The sequence below is a fragment of the Eupeodes corollae genome, chromosome 3 (genome assembly GCF_945859685.1).
Source record: "Eupeodes corollae chromosome 3, idEupCoro1.1, whole genome shotgun sequence".
NCBI classification, from domain to species: domain Eukaryota; kingdom Metazoa; phylum Arthropoda; class Insecta; order Diptera; family Syrphidae; genus Eupeodes; species Eupeodes corollae.
The window spans coordinates 20,820,862-20,842,873 of record NC_079149.1 but is presented as its reverse complement, the minus strand read 5'-3'; the positions used below and the strand labels follow the sequence as shown (position 1 = coordinate 20,842,873).

Sequence of the window (22,012 nt, the reverse complement as noted above, 5' to 3'; positions counted from 1 at the left end):
GCTTTAGACGTTCACATATTACGGCAGAGAAGATTTTATAGGCGATGTTAAGTAGACTGATTCCTCTATAGTTGGTGCAGTTTAGAGGGTCTCCTATTTCAGGATCGGGCAAACAGTACTGAGGTTCCATTCATCGGGCATGCTTTCTTCCGACCATATCTTACAGATAAGTTGTTGCATGCTCCTAACCAACTTATCTCAAGCTGCTCCAGCGGCTTTATTACACTTCAGCTTAGATATGGCAATCTTTACTTCGTCTAAGTCGGAAGGACGGGATTGTTGGGTTTCGTCGTCTATGTTGAATGGATTATCCTGCCTCACAGCGGAATGCAGTTCGTCGAAGCCGTTTTACAGTCTGCAGAAGTGGTCCTTCCAAATCCTCAGCGTTGACGTCCTTGCAGCTTTCGGTTCTAGGTTTATTTACCTGTGAATTTTGTTTCACCTGTTTATAAAACTTTCGAACTTCATTCCTGCTTTTAAACCTCTCAACATCTTCGACCGTACGCTTCTCATGCCCTCTCTTTTTCCTTCTGAAAAGTCGGCGTTCCTCTCGACTCTTATGCTCATATACCTCATGAGCAGCTCTCCTCCTTTTATGAAGTGCCGCTTTGCGTGCCTGTTGTTTGGCTGCATTTGCCTGCCGACATTCCTCATCAAACCAGGTGTTCCTTGTTGGTGGCTGATTGAGAGAAGCGGTTTTTTTAGATAGCATCTTGGCAATGTTGGCACTGGTTTTCGATGCATTGTGTTGGCAGCAGAGAACTTCGAGAGAGGTTACTTGTAACTCGGCCGGAAAAGGATTTGGCTATCCTTGGCGAATGAGCAGTTCGACGTTGTACCTTCTCCCAGCACCTTATATTGCCTTGGGTTTGGAAATCCGAAGTGCTACCTTGGCTACAACGAGGTAGTGGTCCGAGTCGATGTTAGCTCCTCGGAAAGTTCGTACATCCATGATGCTGGAAGCGTGTCTGGCGTCGATCGCAACATGGTCAATCTGGTTGACGGTAGATTGATCTGGAGAAGTCCAAGTTCCTTTGTGGATGTTGAGGTGTGGAAAACGCATACTGGCTACCATGACGTTTCGCCCCGCAGCAAATCTATGAGCCTGAATCCGTTGTCGGAAGTGTTGTCGTGCAGGCTGTGTTGTGATAACAACAACAACAATGAAGATGACACCACCCGCAAACAGCATTGTTGTCGTCGTCGTCGTCGTCGCGACGCATCGCCATGCACTTTTAAAAGCAACATGATCATATTTCATCAAATTTTGAAATTGTATCATATTCTTTTTTTTGTCAGTATTTATTTATTTTAAAATACTTCAGTAAGCATTTATTTTGTATAAAACTAGGAAATTCATAATAATAAATTTCACTTACTACTAAAACGGCAACCTACCAGTTCGTGATTTTTACTTCCCCCCACCAGTGGTAAGGAGTTCAACTTACGAATTGTCGAATTTACAGGATGTTCTTCCCGATTATTCCACCAAAGATGTCTTCCCTTCCTAGCTTGGCATTAAGATCGCCCAGGACTATTTTAATATTATAGCTAGGGCACTGCTCATATGTTTTGTCTAGGAGCTCGAAGAACATATCTTTGGTGTTGTCTTCTTTCTCTTTTGTAGAGGCGTGCGCGCATATCAGGCTAATCTTTCCGAATTTAGCCTTGATGCGTATGGCCATAAGGCGCTTATTGACGCACCTATAGCTCAAGACTTCTTGCCTAAGTCTGGCTCCAATGACGAAGCCGCATTCAAAAAAGAGGCTGGGATGCGACCCACACTGATAACTTCCCATCCCGTCTGTAGATTTGTCTTGCTTAAAAGTTTGTCTTTATGTACTCGTATCAATTTTTATCAAATATGCGTACTCTTTTTGTAGATTTTATTTTTTATATGAAAAAACGGACTGTTGGATTTTTATATAAAAATTACTGAATATCTAAAACAATATTTTCTGTGAAATAAAATAAGTTTCAAGCCAATATTTTTAAGTTTTGAAAAGCTATTTGAGTCGAAAGTAAATTTTTACGAAGTTTTAGTATTGTTTTTATTTTAGAGTTTTATTTTTTTGTAAAAAAACTGTCAATTCGATTTTTTTCAAACTTTAACTGAATGTTGACAACAAGATTTTTTGAAAGATAAAAGTAAATTAAAGCCAATATCTCAAAGTTTTGAAAAGATATTTGAGTCGAAAATCAATTTTTACCAACTTTTATAAATTTTTTATTAGGTTTTTATTTTTTGTAAAAAAACTGTCACTTCGATTTTTTTCAAACTTTAATTGTATGTTGACAACAAGATTTTTTGAAAGATAAAAGTAAATTAAAGCCAATATCTCAAAGTTTTGAAAAGATATTTGAGTCGAAAATCAATTTTTACCAACTTTTATAAATTATTTTTTTTAGGTTTTTATTTTTTGTAAGAAAACTGTCAATTCGATTTTTTTCAAACTTTAACTGAATGTTGACAACAAGATTTTTTGAAAGATAAAAGTAAATAAAAGCCAATATCTCAAAGTTTTGAAAAGATATTTGAGTCGAAAATCAATTTTTACCAACTTTTATAAATTTTTTTTGTAGGTTTTTATTTTATGTAAAAAAACTGTCAATTCGATTTTTTTCAAACTTTAACTCAATGTTGACAACAAGATTTTTTGAAAGATAAAAGTAAATAAAAGCCAATATCTCAAAGTTTTGAAAAGATATTTGAGTCGAAAATCAATTTTTACCAACTTTTATAAATTTTTTTTGTAGGTTTTTATTTTATGTAAAAAAACTGTCAATTCGATTTTTTTCAAACTTTAACTGAATGTTGGCAACAAGATTTTTTGAAAGATAAAAGTAAATAAAAGCCAATATCTCAAAGTTTTGAAAAGATATTTGAGTCGAAAATCAATTTTTACCAACTTTTATAAATTTTTTTTTTAGGTTTTTATTTATTGTAAAAAAAACTGTCAATTCGATTTTTTTCAAACTTTTATTGTATGTTGACAACAAGATGTTTTGAAAGATAAAAGTAAATTAAAGCCAATATCTCAAAGTTTTGAAAAGATATTTGAGTCGAAAATCAATTTTTACCAACTTTTATAAATTATTTTTTTAGGTTTTTATTTTTTGTAAAAAAAACCGTCAATTCGATTTTTCTCAAAATTTTTCAGAATGTTAAAAACAATATTTCTTATAAAATAAAATAAGTTTGAAGCCTTAATTTCAAGTTTTTGAAAAGATATTTGAATCGATATTCAATTTTTACGAACTTTGAGTAATGTTTTTTTTAGATTTTTATTTTTTATAAAAAAACTGTCAATTAGATTTTTCTCAAAATTTTATCAGATGTCAAAAACATTATTCTTCGTTGCACAAAATTGTTTTAGAGATAAAATCATATTTCAGTCGTAAAATTTTGGAGGTGACATATTTTTTTTTTCAGTTTTATTGATTTAAAATAAAAACCGTTATATTGATTTTTTTCAAAAAATATACCTGTTTGGTATCACGTTACAATCTATTATATAAAATTTAATTCAAGTCTCTAGCGTTTTTGGTTCGTAAGATATTTAGGGTTAACCAAAATTTTCACCTTTTTTTCAAACTGCTATGGTAAAAAAACCACCCACGCAATTTTCTTGAGAGCCCTTTCTGCATCTTTCTGCCTTATTATCTGTATAACAAAATTTATTTGAAGTCGATATCTCTTCTGGTTCTTGAGCTATGGACAACGAAAAAAACGTCGCGAACGTACGGACGTACGGACGTACGGACGTACGGACGTACGGACGTACAAACGTACGTACACACGCACGCTTAGACATCTTTCTAAAAATCTTTTATTTCGACTCTAGGGACCTTGAAACGTCGAGAAATGTCAAAATTTTCAATTTGACAAATCGGACCCATTACAATAACTTCCTATGGGAAGTTAATAAGCGCTGTTGGTTTTCGTGATAGCAGTTACCATAATAAATATCGCAGTTTTTTATCCTCCTTTTGCCCGGCCCATCCCATCGTATTTCCTGGATGGCGGTGATATCTGCTTTATAGCAGTCTAGGGCCTCCGCTAATTCTTCGGCTGCACGTGGTCTGTTAAGGGACCTAACATTCCACGTACATATCCGAAGTTCGTTGTCCTTAATTCGTTTGCGTTGGTTGTCAACAGTAAATCCGTCCGTATCTGAGGCTTGTTGGTGCTTCGCAACTATGAAAGCTTTTACCTTGTCAGGAAGTCACCCCAACGGCACAACCTCCAACCTGGAGCGCCATATCCTAAGTATAACTCCAAGGATGGGGAGCTGATTAAATCCGCTCGTCATAGGCCTGGGTTTCGAATAAGTTGAAGAAGCCCTATAAGGTGTTCACTAAGTAGTACAACCTTACAGGAACTGTAGACGCCACCTTTGATTCCATCTCGGGAAAATTACACATTTTTAGTTATGAAAAAACCATCAATTCAATATTTGGGGTCAACGAAAATATTCTTTTTTTTTTAAATGTTATTTCTTCATTTTTAAATGTTATAATATTGAAAATAGAATTTACTTCAAGTCTTTATCTTTACTGGTTCTTCAGATATGGACGATGAAAAATGGTACCCGAATGTAACATTAATATTTATGTACTATTAATATTATGCACATAGACATCGTTCTTAAAATCTTTGATTTAGATTCTAGAGACTTTGAAATGTTGAGAAATTTCAAAATTTTTAATTTGAACCGAATACAATTACTTCCTATGGAAAGTTCATAACGTCCAATTTTAGTTAACATCAGAAAACAAAATCTGGAGAACAAGACGATTACAACATTAAAACTATAACTCCAACAAGACTAAAGTCAAACTTTACAAATTTGGAACTTGATTTTTTACTCTCGATGACATTTAATATAAATTTCAAATAATTGTAATTGAGATTATGTTTCAGAATTAATTACTATTTTCAAAATATTTAAAAACATTTATAGAATTTACGAAACCTTATAAATTAAGAAGATATTTTTATTTGATCATTTAGAGATACTTGCTCCCAAAACAGACTTCAATATTTTTAAAAATTGATAAAAAATGTAAGCTCCCATTTGTATTCTTAAAAAAAATAAAAAATAAATAACGTTATAAAAATATTAAAAACACTCTTCAAATTCCTTAATATTTATACAAATGATTAAGTTCTGTAATGATGACTTGAGGTTACCTTTTTATTACTTTCTGTATAAACTAATACTAAATATTTTATGAAGTTTTTTCAGCTAAAAAAGGTGGCAACACTCGCTTGCTATAAAATCTGAATGCATATAAAATTCTCACTATTACGTCACGAATAGATCAATATCAAAGACTTCATATTGTGGCTTCAAGTTTCTCTTATCCACTGAGGGAAGGTAAAGGTACTAACTGAACTTATGTATGTAGCATATTCTAGGTACGTTTTATTCTTTTTATAGACCGCACGCTATAAAGTTTTCATTTAGATACTTATAAATATGTTTGCTTTTCAGCTCAAGTGCTGATGCGCTTCTGTTTAGCTATGGTAGATGCTTCAGATGCTGCGGTTTTAACCTACTATTTGGTGCGGCACCTTTGATGTATCTATATGAGCTGAACGTGTTCGAATGTAGCTTTAACTATTCGCTTTAGGTATGCCTTAACCTACCAGCATGTGCCTCGGATGTTCTTCAAATTGAACATAGATGCACGTCTTTATCTGGAAAGGGGAGTATAGGATATCTATAGTTGGTTGTATTTCTATACCCGTGGTATGGGCATAGGTTGTTTAATGTTCAACACGATATCATGAGAAGCTCCGCACAATCGAGAATCGATTGATATCGCGTTATGGGGGGCATAATATAAATTTAACCAACCATATGAGGGAATTCTTGCCACCTTATGTGGAAATAAGCGATTAGTATTGAATGGATTTATATTTGTATCTGCTGCTTAAAGCGTCTTATGTTGGTCGTGTGTTCAATTATTGTTAAAAGTTGAGACGAACGACAACGACGACGCGCCGAACGAGAAGGAAGGTACTAACTTTAAAGCGGTTAACATCGGCTTACTACAAATTGGTTACAAATTATAGCTTTTAAGTTGGGAAAGTATTTTTTAGCTGTTGCTGTTGTAAGCAGACAATACTACAGAAAAGATTAACCATTGAAAAATGTATTGACCTAATGGTACAGACGGCACATGCTGTGAAAGGTTTGTCAATTTATGGATTTAAACACAATATTAATTTTTATGATTAATGTTTAGAATTATTAAGTAACAATATTGATTCTCCAATAAGAGCTTTCATTTTCAATAGCCCCCTATTTGGGCTGCTGTCAATTTTGAAGCTGTTTTATTTTGACATGAGACATCACTAAAAACGGAACGATACACTTTAACAACGCATTTAATTATTGCCAGACTAGAATAACTGAGAATACTGCTGCTGTAGCCATCGGTGTTGACGAAAACCTATGCTTGTCGATTTTTTGTCTCGTCGATCTTTACGTTAATACACTAATGTTGTAAGGCTCTAGAATTGTATTGCCACCAGCGATTTCGCACTTTTATGAAAGGTAATGGAAATTCATCAATATGATTAGGAGTGTTTTTTCGGCATCGCTATCAGCAACCAAATTCAATTTCCCAAAAAAAAACGTATCCGCAGTTGACCATCCGCAGTTGACCATCCGCAGTTGACCATCCGCAGTTGACCATCCGCAGTTGACCATCAAGAACCGAACATCAATTTTAATCAAATTTGCGTACTATTTTTTATACATTTTATTTTTTTATTTTATGAAAAACCGGACTGTTTACTACTGAATATCAAAACAATATTTTCTGCGAAATAAAAAGTTTGAAGACAGTATTGTTAATATTTGAAAAGTTATTTGAGTCGAAAAAGTAATTTTGTACCAAGTTTTAGTATTCTTTTTTAACTTCCCATAGGAAGTTATTGTAATGGATCCGATTTGTAAAATTGAAAATTGATTTGACATTTCTCGACTTTTCAATGTCCATATAGTCAAAATTAAGGATTTTTTGAAAGATGTCTGTGCGTGCGTATGTAGGTACGTTTGCAACGTATGTTACTCCCAACGAGTAACAAGTAAACTCTCTCGAAGTTGTTTGCCGTAAACACAATGTATCGAAAACCAGTGGCAACATTGCCAAGATGCAATCAGAGAAGCCGCCTCTGATGTGCTGCGTTTCAAACAGCCACCAACAAGGAGCCCCTGGTTTGATAACGAATGTCGGCAGGCAAATGCAGCCAAACAACAGGCACGCAAAGCGACGCTGCATAAAAGGACGAGAGCTGCTCATGAGCTCTATGAGCAGTAGAGGCGAGAGGAACGCCGACTTTTCAGAAGGAAAAAGAGAGGGCATGAGAAGCGTGCGGTTGAAGATGTTGAGAGGTTTAAAAGCAGGAATGAAGTTCGTATGTTTTATGAACAGGTGAAACGAAATTCACAGATACATAAACCTAGAACCGAAGGCTGCAAAGACGAAAGTGGAAACATAATAGTGGAACCGCAGTCAATTCTGAGGATATAGAAGGACCACTTCTGCAGACTGTATAACAGCGACGACGAATTGAATTCCGCTGTCAGGCAGGATGATCCATTCATCATAGACGACGAAACCCAACAATCCCGACTTAGACGAAGTAAAGATTGGCATATCTAAGCTGAAGTGTAATAAAGCCGCTGGAGCGGATGGCTTGAATGCTGAGCTCTTTAAAGCAGCTTGAAATAAGTTGGTTAGGAGCATGCAACAACTTATCTGTAAGATATGGTCGGAAGAAAGCATGCCCGATGAATGGAACCTCAGTACTGTTTGCCCGATCCTGAAATAGGAGACACTTTAAACTGCACCAACTATAGAGGAATCAGTCTACTTAACATCGCCTATACAATCTTCTCTGCTGTAAAATGTGAACGTCTAAGGCCTATCGTCAACCACATGATAGGTCCTTATCAGAGTGGTTTTAGACCAATAAAGTCCACAGTTGATCAAATATTCACATTACGGCAGATCCTGGAAAAAACCCAAGAACACCAAATCGACACCCACCATCTACAGAGACGAACTGTATAGAGCCATGTCTAGTTTTGACATCGCTGCCAAACTCGTCCGTTTGTGCAGGATGACCATGGAGAATTCACGCTGCTTCATAAAGGTTGAAAACAAGTTAACAGAACCTTTCGATCTCAAAAATGGTTTTAGACAAGGTGATGTGCTGTCATGTGCTTTTTTAACATCGTTCTTGAAAGAATAATGCAGGGCTCACACGTCAACACTAGGGGCACTATCTTTCAAAAGTCTGTCCAATTACTGGCATATGCTGATGAAATTGACAGAATCGGAAGTACTCAGCGTGATGTCAATGGGGCTTTTGTGAGTATTGAGGCAGAGGCGGCAAAAATGGGTTTAACGGTTAATGGGGTCAAAACAAAGTACATGCTGTCGTCAAGAAAGGACATACAACACCAACATCTTGGTCAAAACGTCAACATCGACAGACGTAACTTTGAGGTAGTCAAGGACTTCGTCTACCTAGGCTCCGCTGTAAACGCAGAAAACAACACCAGTGCTGAGATCAAACGCAGAATAACTCTTGCTAACCGCTGTTTCTTTGGACTAAGAAAGCAATTGAGTGGTAAAGTCCTCTGTCGGGGGACCAAAGTCTTCCTATGTAAGACCCTTATCATCCCCGTCCTTCTATACGGTGCAGAAGCATGGACTATGACAAACACTGTTGATAGCTCCTTGGGTCGCTTCGAGAAAAAAGTTCTTCGTGTGATCTACGGTCCCGTATGCATCGAAGGTTAGTGGAGCGCATGGAAAGCAATGCTCGGGCCCCGAAAGTCTTCGAATATACACCCACAGGACAGGGCAGTAGAGGAAGACCGCGGATCAGGTGGCGCGCACAAGTGGAAAGTGACCTCACCCAACTTGGAGCGCGAAACTGGAGACATCTAGCTAGGGACCGAGATAGATGGAGAAGTTTGTTGGGTGAGGCACTAACAGGACTGTAGCACCACCTTAAGTAAGTAAGTGAAAAAATGATTTTGGCAAAATCAGCATCTTCTCTAACCGATGTTCCCAGGGTTGTTCAATTGTATACCCAACCATATTCGTTTAGCGGAAGAATCAAACTAATTATCTGTCAAATCAGACATGAGCTAAGTGTTAACATTCACGAAATAAACACTATTTGAAAAAAAATTAGATGGCGGACCCTATATCCTTCGAACTTAATGACAAGAACAACGAACTTAATGACAAGAACAAATTATTATCGTTCGGTTTTTAAGAGCATGATAATGAAAAATATTAACAGAAAATAGAAATATTGTTGGAATGAAGTTTTTAATTATTTTAATCAGGTATGTAATCTAATGGCGTTTACTTTTTAAGTTTGATTTCTGTCACATGTTTTCCGCAACTTTAATCTTTCGGGAAATAAAGTTGTCACCAAATGAATTATTGAATATCCTTCTCAATTTCCAATAACAGATGATGCCGGCAGGATGACAAACAATTTGACTTTCTCTTCTATCAAACCATAGGTAAGAGTCATCAAAACTTTTTATGCAACTAAAAAAAGTCACCCTTTTTAACATTTACTTATTACCTTTCTTGACCTCAAAAAAATTCATTAATAAAAAGAGTTGAAAATTTGACGTTTTTAAATTTGTTCCAAATGGAGTATAATTTGACGAACAATTTCAGTTCTTTAATTTAATTATTATTTTCAGACTTTTGTTCTATATAATAATTTAAAGTGCAAGAAAAAAAGCAATATATTGTGTTGGAGGCAACTCTGGCAGTGGTCTACCATAAATTCAAGTAAAGCTAAGCTTAGTTTTTAAATTATTTATAATTCCTTAAAATGCACATTTTGCAGAAAACAATAGTTTTATAACCCATTTTTCAATTTAAAGAAAAAAATAATTTCATTTGGCAACACTGATTTCAAATAAGAGACAAAACCACAAAATTGTTACAAAAATCCCTCACCTAATATTTTGAAGGGACTGTTATCCTCTGTTAACCATCTCAGTATCGTACCTACTGATGAATGACATGATGCACAAGCACACGACATGAAAGGGTTAATATTAAGTCAATGACTATAACAACCAATAGTGACTATAGGTTGAGTATACGAGTAGTACCATCAGCTATAGATGTTCATTTAGCATGTTTAAGCGGTCCCGATACGGTTAAGTAGCATCTAGGGATTTTTGGGAATAGGTTAGGGTATTACTGCAAGAGTATTACTGCCACACCCATATTACAACCTCAATAATAATAAACATCCGAAGCAGTCATATAGAGTTTGACACTATACGCTATACCTATAGGATAGGTGCATCTAAAAACCTACCTAACCTATCTTCAATACTTCGGGTTCGGAGCTATATAAATGACGACAATAACGATAAACAAGTTGAATGCTGCTAAGTTGAGAGTGGAGAGTTGAGGGTTGAGCACAGTCTCTACTATGAGGTAGGTACTGTCATGTGTTCAATTCATATGTAGGTAGGTTTTTGTGCCCAAATGATGAGGCACAAACAACAACTAACTACTAATTGCAACCGATATGACAAAACCGGAAACATCAGTAATTCAAATCAGTCATGCGTTGAAATCACCGGAGTAGTGTAATTGGAAACACTGTATTACGGGAGCTATAGAATTTTTTGGTCGTTTTGGGATTGATTTTTTGTTGTTGTATTAGTTTTGATTGTTTTGTAGTTTTTGTTGGTGATGCTCACATGTCTCTTTAAAAAATAATTCACAATTGATCAGTTGATGTGAGTTTGGGGGGAGTTAAGTTTTTAAGGAGAGTTTTGGCATTGAATTGTTTTTTTTTTTTTTTTAATTCTCATGCTAATGATTTTTTAATCTGGATTTACTTGGGCTAGGTTTAAATTCAATTTAATTTTTTAATTGATGTAACAATTTAGAAGGCTTATGGTCTTTTTTCTGCTTTTGTTAGGCTCACTGGAGTTGGCAGTTCATAAAATAGAGGTATGGCCAATACCTACCTGATTTTGAATAATGAATGAGAGAAATAATATATTAAATAGGAGTGTCACTCATGATTTGTTTAACATGCAACAAATGAAACTAATTGAACTAATTTTTATTAAACTGAAATGTACCCATTTGAAATTAGCATGACAAAGAGTTAAGGTATAACGAAAGAATAAGTCAGATTTTTATAGATCTTAAAATAATGTTTAGAAAATTATCCAATAATCAGAAATCAATATTAAAAAACAATACCAGAGATTGAAATGTGCCTCATAAAACTTGGCCAGAATTGACGAACAGTGTGCCTGTACTACTACTATTTCTCCAGTTTTTCTTTGAAACCAGATGAAGGACAAGTTTTTACTAATGCTCTACAATCAGTTCAAGGCATTTAACAAGAAAATCGTGCATATAGCCACAAGCCTGCAAATTGGTAAGGAAAAATTGCATAAAATGGATATGATGCTGCAATGATAGCCGTGGCAGACATTTGGCTGATTTCTTTTTATTGTTAAATGCAATTTTTAGCTTCCCATAGGAAATTATTGTAATGGGTCCGATTTGTCAAATTGAAAATTTTGACATTTCTCGACGTTTCAAGGTCCCTAGAGTCGAATTTTTTCGTCGTCCATAGCTCAAGAACCAGAAGAGATATCGATTTCAAATTAATTTTGTTATTTGATATTTATTGATTAAAAAAACAGCTGTACATTAAGATTGACTTATAAATAGTACAGGATATAATACAATATTTATTAATGATAATGCAAGTATTTAAACACTATGTTTAAAGCAATTGTAGCAAACTATTAATAATTTATTCAATAGCAATCAATTAAAAACAAAATTAAAAATTAAAGTCACAAGAAGAAGAAATTACAATAATTACAAAAAAGTTACTTTATTACAAAAAAGTTACCTCAGTTCAAATTTGAGAAATATTCAAAACAAAGTTGATGAAACCTTCTATGTTCGATTCCAGACCTCATGTGACTGGGAAGATTATTCCGCAGTCTGACAGCATAAACGAAAAATTGCCTCGGTGATGTCAAACAGGTAAACCTGGGGGAGCGCAACAAGGTAAAACGATTTGACAAGCAAAAATCAAGCTTATTAAACAAATAATTTGGAGTCTTGTTAAAAATTAGTTTGAAGAGAAGCAAACAACCTCGATATTTAAAAAAAGCTTCCAAGTTGCAATTTAAAAGTTGACGAGCCTGAAACGAAACGTAATCGTATCTTCGGAGGTTGAAAACAAACCGAGCAATGGCATTAAATGCTACCTTTAGCTTACGAAGCGAGTTGGAGTCAGGATCTGCAAATATCTCACACCCATACGTTACTATTGGTATGATAAGTGATTTAACCAGCTTTAATTTAACTTGAGGAGGCAGAATTGATCTAGTAACAGATAGTCCTCGGAGTGAAGCATAAATTTTGGAGATAACAGTATCGATATGGGTGTCCCACGTTAGCCTACTGTTGAAAGTTATACCTAGGTTTTTTGCATTTGTGACATATTCGATTTGGCAGGCGTTAAAGTAAAGGGGTGGAAAATTTACAAGGTGGGGTTTATTTTTACATATTGGAATAGCTTTTGTTTTTTCTGGATTAAGTACAAGTTCATTGCGAGTTGACCAATCGAATATTGAGCATAAATCAATGTTCATTTTTTTTATCGCATCTTCAATCATACCGATCGGAAAGCTAATATATAATTGTACATCATCACCGTAGATGTGAAACTGGCAGTAAGATAAAACAGATGGCAGATCATTAATAAACATAGAGAACAGTAAAGGACCAAGGATAGATCCTTGAGGAACACCTATATTGACAGGAAGAAACGAAGACATTTTACCTTTACACGATACGGCTTGCATGCGATTAGTCAAATACGAATAAATAAGATTTTTAGTTGTGTCAGAAAAATTGAAATAAGTCGTCAGTTTATCACAGAGAAGGCTAGAGTTAACGCAATCGAATGCTTTGGAAAAGTCAAGTAGGGTTATCACAGTTGTATAATTAGAGTCTAAATCTTGTCTTATATCTTCAGAAACTTTTAAAAGGGCTGAGATGCAGCTGTATCCAGATCTAAATCCCGACTGGAGAGGGTTAAGAAGACGTGAATCTTCAATATAATTTTTAATCTGGTTACTTAAGATAGTTTCAAAAGCCTTAGATAAAAAGGAAGGATAGCTATTGGTCTGTATTCCATTTTCTTTCCTCGTTTAGGGATGGGTATAACTTTTGATTTTTTCCAGGAGGTGGGATAGATGGAGGTCATTATGATGGTATTAAAAATGTGGGTTATGTGAGGAAGTATGAAAGGAAGAATGATTTTTATAAAGTCTGGGTGTATGTTGTCAAGTCCAGTTGATTTGGATTTAATGGAAAATATTGCTTTACCTACTTGATATTCATCTACTGAAAAACAGAAAAAGCATCGACTCTATCGTTTTCCGAAACACTAGATTGCCCAGTTGGGAATTGGGTTGGGGGAGTAGAGAACTTTCGATTCAACTCCTCTAAATCAATATTATCATCGGAAGTAGAAGAATCTCCTCTTAAACCAATGCTCTTGACTTCTTTCCAAAAATACTTGGAGGAACGATTTGAGTTGAACCTGTTGTTATAAAAATTGTATTTAGCTGATTTTATTAATTTAGTTACAAGGTTCCGAGATGTTTTGAATTGCCGAAGCATTTCTACGCAACCAAATCGATTCCAACGTCGTGTCGGTATGAAACGTCTCTTGTTTTCATAGCATTAATGATCTCAAGAGAAAGCCAGGGACAACTACGCGATCTAATTTGACGAGTTTTAATGGGAACGTGTTTATTAAAAAGGTAAGTAATTGCAACGGTAAGACATTCAATTTGATTATCAACGTTTGATGTTGCATAAATTGAGTACAAGTCAATAGATGAGCAATCACTAAATAAAGATTCGACATTTATGTTACGAAAATTACGACACTCGAAATATTGCGGAGATTCGTTTTCAAAAAATAAATCAAAAGTTGCAAAAACCGGATCATGATATGAAAACACTGGGACGGATAGCTGACTGGAACATTTAACAAGACTAACATCGCTTACAAGGAAAACGTCAAAAAGGGAAGGTACACAGTCAGGCTTAAAATGTGTTGGTTCAATATTATTAACAAAAGAGAGCCCCAGAGAATTCATTGAAGTCTTAAAACAATTAGAGGAGGGTTTAAGGAGGTTAATATTTAAATCTCCGCAAATGATTAATTTTGGTACTCGATAACACATTTCTTCTATTATCGGTGTTATTAGACCAGAACTAGCAACTCTAGGTTATACAGATAATAAGGCAGAAAGATGCAGAAAGGGCTCTCCAGAAAATTTCGTGGGTGGTTTTTTTACCATAGCAGTTTGAAAAAATGGTGAACATTTTGGTTACCCCTAAATATCTTACGAACCAAAAACGCTAGAGACTTGAATTAAATTTTATATAATATATTGTAACGTACTATCAAAGACGTATATTTTTTGAAAAAAAATCCATTTACGGTTTTTTATAAATCAAAAAAGTTGAAAAAGAATGTGTCACCTCCAAAATTTTACGACTAAAATATGATTTTATCCCCAAAACAGTTTTGTGCCACGAAAAATGATGTTTTTGACATCTGATAAAATTTTGAGAAAAATCTAATTAACAGTTTTTTTTATAAAAAAATAAAAATCTAAAAAAACATTACTCATAGTTCGTAAAAATTGAATATCGATTCAAATATCTTTTCAAAAACTTGAAATTTAGCCTTAAATCTTATTTTATCTTATAAAAAATATTGTTTTCAACATTCTGAAAAATGTTGAGAAAAATAGAATTGACATTTTTTTTACAAAAAATTAACAACCGAAAAAAAATTAACAAAAGTTGGTAAAAAATGATTTTCGACTCAAATATCTTTACAAAACTTTGAGATATTGGCTTTAATTTACTTTTATATTTAAGAATATGTTGTTGTCAACATTCAGTAAAATTTAAAAAAAAACGAATTAACAGTTTTTGTACAAAAAAATAAAAACCTAAAAAAAATTAACAAAAGTTGGTAAAAATTTATTTTCGACTTAAATATCTCTTCAAAAATTTGAAATATTGGCTTCAAACTAATTAATCTTATAACAAATATTGTTTTCAACATTCGATCAAATTTTGAAAAAAATCGAATTGACAGTTTTTTTACCAAAAATTGAAAACCTAAAAAAAATTAACAAAACTTATTAAAAATTTACTTTCGACTCAAATAGCTTTTCAAAAATTAAAAATATTGGCTTCAAACAGAATATATTGTTTTCGACATTCAGTAATTTTTATATAAAAATCCAACAGTCCGTTTTTTCATAAAAAATAAAATCTCTAAATCTAAAAAAAGTAGTATACGAAAATTTGGTAAAAATTGATAAGAGTACATATAGATAAACTTTTAAGCAAGACAAATCGACAGACGGGATGGGAAGTTATCAGTGTGGGTCGCATCCCAGCCTCTTTTTTTGTTAGTAATTAAATGAACATTCAATGTTTTGTTTAACAAACACTTGTATTTATTTTAACATACAAATGAAACCACTTATTGAAAAACCCTGTATTACGAATATTTGCTTCTTAATATTAATAATTTATCCTAAATTATTTTTGCCATCCATCTTAAGTTTCAAGAAAAAAAACAATTTTGTCTTGATTTTAAACAGAACATGATAAATTTTCAAAAATAAAAATCAGCTAATTTCATAAAACTTAACTTAAAAATGAAAAATTAAGATAAATTCATACATTTAAAAAAAATCTTAATTTTATTTTTCCATCGTGAAAATTCTTGCGATTAAAATGAATGTTCTTGATCCAAATAACCATCACCTCTTGAAAATGAGGTTAATTGCTATATACTCGTATATGAAATCATTTTCCGCCAAATTTAAAAATTCCAAAACAATCATAATTCAAATACATTTAATATCTCAAGTATTCGCGACCATCCTTTTATAATACGTAATGCAAAGTAGAGGACACACCTTATTTATTTCACAAGATTCAATCATCATTTTTGTATTTTCTAATAAAGAACATTTTACGGTGGTGGATCGATTTATTTGTGTCGGTATTGCAGAGGTGTAATTTTTCTTTAATCGATATAGAATATTGAAACTAATCAAAAAGAATTTAGCTAAAATCGAATTGAAAAACAAAAACAAATAGAAATCAATATACACAGCTTTGCAAATAATGAGAGCAATGAATAGAAAATTGTTTATAAACATCCTCCAAAAAAGAATCTAAGCGATTGTCATGCGTCATTAAACAATTTTTATTTGCTTAGTTTTCAAAACAATGATACGACTAATGAAAACTAAGAAACAAATTAAAAGTTGAAAAATTAGAACACAGGAAAATTTCTATGTGCCACGAAATAGTGGTTCGAATTGTTCATGTTTTGACTTCTTAAGCAACATGAGGTAACTATTGCCTCTTAGCTTTTTTATTCGATGACTGATGATTTTGGCTATATTTTAAGTTAAGAAAATTTGTATTTAAATTCTATCTGCCTTAAAATAATGAATGTCCACAGTTTACTTCAAGGCCCATATACAGTGGATTTGGTGTGGTGTGGCATACAAATTGAATTTCTAAAGCTTAGAACAGAACAGTGTCAGATATTAAATAGAAAGCAAGAAATATCCGTTTTTAAAATAATATTTCTATATTTTCAAATATTTCAAAAAACTTAACTTAATAGCCTTGTTCAGATGACGCATCTGTATAAAAATATACAATGACGCTTTCACCATATATTACAAATTACACCTTTTCTAAGATTGTTGATCGCTTTACTCCGCATCTCACCTCAGAATCTATTTATGTCGCCAGATTTTTGTGACACAACCTTTTATAAATTCTAAACAAAAACTTGTATTAGTCTCTTTTTCAATACAATTCCTGACGATGTACTATATCTACAATTCCAAGTTCAATATTCCGTTTAAAAGTGAATATTTTAGGGCTTGAACACGTAAAGCGAAAGCTGAAGTTTGAAATATAAATTAAGTACATTAAACGTTTTTCAAAACTTTAGATTAGTAAAATTGAGACCCATAGAAGTAATCTCCTAACTAATTAGAAATTGCGAAAACTAAGTGAAGTACTGAAATGGTTTAAAATGTATCTATAAGAAATAATTGAAGTTAGCAAATATGACACAATATATTTTTTAGGGCTATATTGTGTTTTAACTAAGCCTTAATAACCTGTTATTGGTTATTCTTAGCGTTTTTGAAGTGGCACATTTAAGAAGCCTGATATTACACACAAATTTAAGGGCTAGATTTGAATTCAGGACATCTTAATTCTTTAAGAAAGTATTGTTTTGTTCGGGCACCAGCAAAAAAACTAATTTGCCAACCAATGTAACGTGGAACGTGTGAAGACTAAGGACTAATAAAGATTTTTCGTAACTTATCTGAAAAACTAGATGAGTCGTTTTTAAAGATTTAATTTGTTGCTATATGATGCATGCTTCAAGAAAGTGTTCAAATTGTTGTATGCTCGCTTGTTGGTTCCTTAAATTGTATGAAAATTCTTCAGATTTTTATCAGAAAATCATCTTCAGTATTGAGACTCGAAAACTACGTTAATAAGCTAAATTCTTAAGAAACTTCAATTTAAGTAAAAAAAAGAAGAAAAAAGTTGGTGCAGTGACGTTTCGGTCCATAAGCCATTGGACCATTAGGCGTTTTTTTTTTTGTATTTAAGACCAAAAATCACAGTAGTTCAACGCAAATGTTGGCATTAGGGCTTTACGCCCAATACCATAACTCCCAACTCTTAAAATGTCACATAGCCCAAAGTTGGTCACAATGTAAAAAAGTTTTAAAAAATCGCCAATTAATTGTCATTTTGCCCAAACGAATTTTAACGCTTTCTTGACGTTCCGAATTTTTGGCCGATCTGTCATTTTTTTGGTTTAATATTTGTTCTTGGGCTATAAAATTTAAAACTCAAAATGTCGTGAGGCCCAAAATAAACGAAAACTTTGTCGGAATGCCCAAATGTTGAAACACATGACATAGTTTTGGGAGATATGTCGATTACTAATTTTGGCGTTATGATATTTTAAAATAAATTTGTTCAATATAACATTAATTTGAAACTTTGTGGCGTTTTTTTTGAAAAAGTTTTTGGGCGATAGAGCCATTTCTGAGTTATATGACATTCTAAGTGTTTTCTACTCGTTTTATTAGGCAATACAGAACGCTTCTTTTTATTTGAAATTTCATAAAACCAAAAAAAGTTTTAACGTTCGGTAAAATTTCCCAAATCGCACAACAACAAAATGTTAACATTTAAAATTTGTACTGTAAGGTTTTGGGCGAAAAAATTGAAAATTCGAATATGACATAGTAGTCGAAAAAAATGGGTCCCCGATTCCGTCTGTCTGTCTGTGCAATTGGCTCGATTGAGTTTAAACTTTGAAATTAAGGATTACAGCCGATTTGTATTAGGCATTTTTAAATTTTGTTGTAAGACTAAAATTGACAATAGTCTCCATACAAATTGTTCGGCAAAAATCGAGAACTCGAATTTTCTCAAAAACGAACCGATAATATTTGTATTAAATTTATTCCTAGATTTTTTTTATTGACTTAGATTCTTTCAATAAAAAAATAATAATAATAATTTTGTATTGCTCCAGAAGGGTGTTGCCATAGAAGCGTTATTTTGTTTTAAGTTTTTTTAAAGAATTGATTAACAGATTTCAATTATATTTTTCTGCATATTTGGTGATCAATAGTGTCATTATTATTATTTTTGGTTTTTAAAAATGTATTACAATTTTATTTTTCGAAATTCGATACCTTAAAAATGATTCCCCATTTTTTACGAAATTAAAATATGATACTAAATTAAAATTTAAAACGAATATTAATAAGTACTAAATAATTGCATATTAAAAATGTTTTTAAACTAAATTGAAAATAAAAAAAATTAATTCATAAAACGCTCTAACGAATTTCAAACACAAATTTTGAAAAATTAAGGTGTTTTTGAGAAATCAAATGTCATTTAAGTTTTTGAAAACAAACGTTTTTCGCAGACTGATTTTTAAATCTTAAAATGCAGAAAATATTTTTAAAACACACTCTTTGGAGACATGACCCAGTCTTCAAAAACTTGATTTGACACCCTGATTGATTCTTTTTAAAAACTAACAATGACTTTTTTTTAGCAAATATTATTCAGGACAGTAACACCGGCTTCTTAGATAGAAAAAAAGAAAGCATGAGAAGGGCGCCATCGAGGAGATAGAGGGATGTCACAACAGGAATGAGGTTCGCAAATTTTACCAAAAGGTAAAAAAAATCTCCCAAGGGTACCAGCCACGAATCGGAGCCTGCAAAGACGATCAGGGAAACATCGTAGTAGAACCGCAGTCTATGTTGAGAATATAGAAAGATCACTTCTCCAAATTATGACGAACTGAATCCCGCTGTAAGGGAGAAAGAATCACTCAACCTCGGCGACGCACATCAACAATTCCGCCTACCCGTCCTTGACGAAGTGAAGATAGCTATATCTAAACTTAAGTCAAACAAAGCTGCTGGAGCTGACGACATCGCTGCCGACCTTTTCAAAGCAGCAGGCAATGATTTGGTACGTAGCATGCACAAACTCATCTGCAAAATATGGTCGGAAGAAAGCATGCCCGATGAGTGGAATCTCAGCATAGTGTGCCCGATACATAAGAAAGGAGACCCTCTAAACTGCGCCAACTACAGAGGCATCAGTCTTCTTAACATTGCGTATAAGATCCTCTCTGCCGTATTATGTGAACGTCTGATGCCATTCGTCAACAACCTGATTGGTCCTTCAGACCATGAAAGTTCACTACCGACCAAATATTCACACTACGACATATCTTGGAAAAAACCCAGGAGCTTCAAATCGATACCCACCATCTCTTTATCGATTTTAAAGCCGCGTATGACAGCATCTATAGGGAAGAGCTCTACCGAGCAATGTCTAGTTTTGGAATCCCTGTCAAACTTATCCGTTTGTGAAGAATGACGATGGAGAATGCACGCTGCAAGGTCGGAAAAAATCTCACCGTTACATTTGATGTCAAAAAAAGATTTTAGACAAGGCGATGCACTGTCATGCGACTTCTTCAACATCGTTCTGTAAAGAATTGTGAAAAACTCAACCGTCACACTAGAGGCACAATCTTTCAAAGGTCTATCCAATTACTCGGATACGCAGATGATATTGACATAGTTGGAAAATCAAAGCATGCTGTCAGTGGAGCGTTTTTGAGCATTGCGACGGAAGCGAAGAAGATGGGTTTAGTGGTCAATGAGGGCAAGACCAAGTATATGCTGTCATCAAAAAAGGACACTGAACAACGACGTCTTGTACAAAACGACACCATGGGCAGCTATAACTTCGATATAGTTAAGGACTTTATCTACCAAGGCACCGTTACAAACACGGACACCAGCGCTGAAATCAAACGAAGAATAACTCTTGCATATCGCTGCTTCTTTGGACTTAGAAGGCAATTGAGAAGTAAAGTCCTCTCTCGAGCATCTAAAATCACCATCTATAAGACACTCCTCATCCCGGTTCTAATTTATGGCGCTGAGGCCTGGACCCTGTCAAAGAAAGATGAGAGCGTCTTAGGATGCTTACGAAGAAATATTATTCGGGTGATTTTTGGTCCCGTAAGCTAGACACTGGAGACACTGACCTAGTTAGCAGAATTAAAGTCCAGCGGATTAGATGGCTAGGTAATGTAGAGCGAATGGACATCAACGCTCCAGCCCGGGAGGTCTTCAAATCCAATCCCGAGGGACGGCGCAGTAGAGGAAGACCACGACTTAGGTATATTTGTATATTTTTAAAACCAAAATTTACAGCAGTTCCCATACAAATTCTTTGATCAAAAACCGTGGGTTTGAATTTTTTCAAAAATGGCCCTACAATTTATTGAATTTTCTCTTAATTTTATTTTTCAACCTTTTGATTTCTTTCAACATAAAAAATTTTACTTTAATTTTTTGAAAACTTATGAATTATTTTTAATCGAAAACGAATTTCTACCAATTTAAGCACCATTTCTTAAAAGATTATGTTGAAAAGATATTTGAGTCGAAAATCAATTTTTATCAAGTTTTAGGTTTTGTAAAGTTTTTTTTGTAAATTACTGTCAATTCGAATTTTCTCAAAATTTTATTAGATGTCAAGAAAGTTATTCTTTTTCGCATACAATAATTTTTTGTTCGAAAAATATTCGAGGATGCAATTATTTTTCTGTTCCGTTTTTTTTTTTATTCATAAAAACCCGTTAGTTGAACTTTTTTTTAAATTATATTTGTTTGATATGACGTCACAATGTATAATATATAATTGAATTAAAATCGCAAGCGTTATTGGTCCTTGAGATATTTTGAGTAACCCAATTTTGTTTTGCATATTTCTGCATTATTATCTGTATATCAAAAATTATTCGAAGTCGATATCTCCACTGGTTCTTGAGATATGGACTGCGAAAAAAGCTTCCGGAACGTACGGGTGTACAAAAAAAGTACACGCGCACACAGTCTCCCTTAAAATCTTTTATTTAGATTCTTGGGACATTGAAACTTCGAGAAATGTCAAAATTTTCAATTCGTACGGACGTACTATAATTTAATCAATTTTTTGTGTTTAAAAAAAATATATCAAATTTATTTTTAAAAAAAAATGTTTTTGAATTCATAACAAAAATTAAAACTAAAAGTTCAAAGTTCTTAAATCTCTTTCAATATAAAAACCACAAAACATTTCTCTCATATTCCCTTTAACTATTTTGCCTCAAGTCAACTTTTAAATAGAAAAAGGGACTTAAATCCCATTCCTTTAAGGACGCTCCTATGTAGAACAACATTGTGTACATATTTTGTCCTTTTGC

General features: G+C 33.5%; 1 protein-coding gene across 4 annotated transcripts in view; it reads right to left on the bottom strand.

The window, feature by feature from the left end:
• LOC129952848 (sorbin and SH3 domain-containing protein 1) overlaps positions 1-22,012 on the bottom strand; it is a 360,372-nt gene that overhangs the window by 304,447 nt on the left and 33,913 nt on the right. The window lies entirely within an intron of this gene.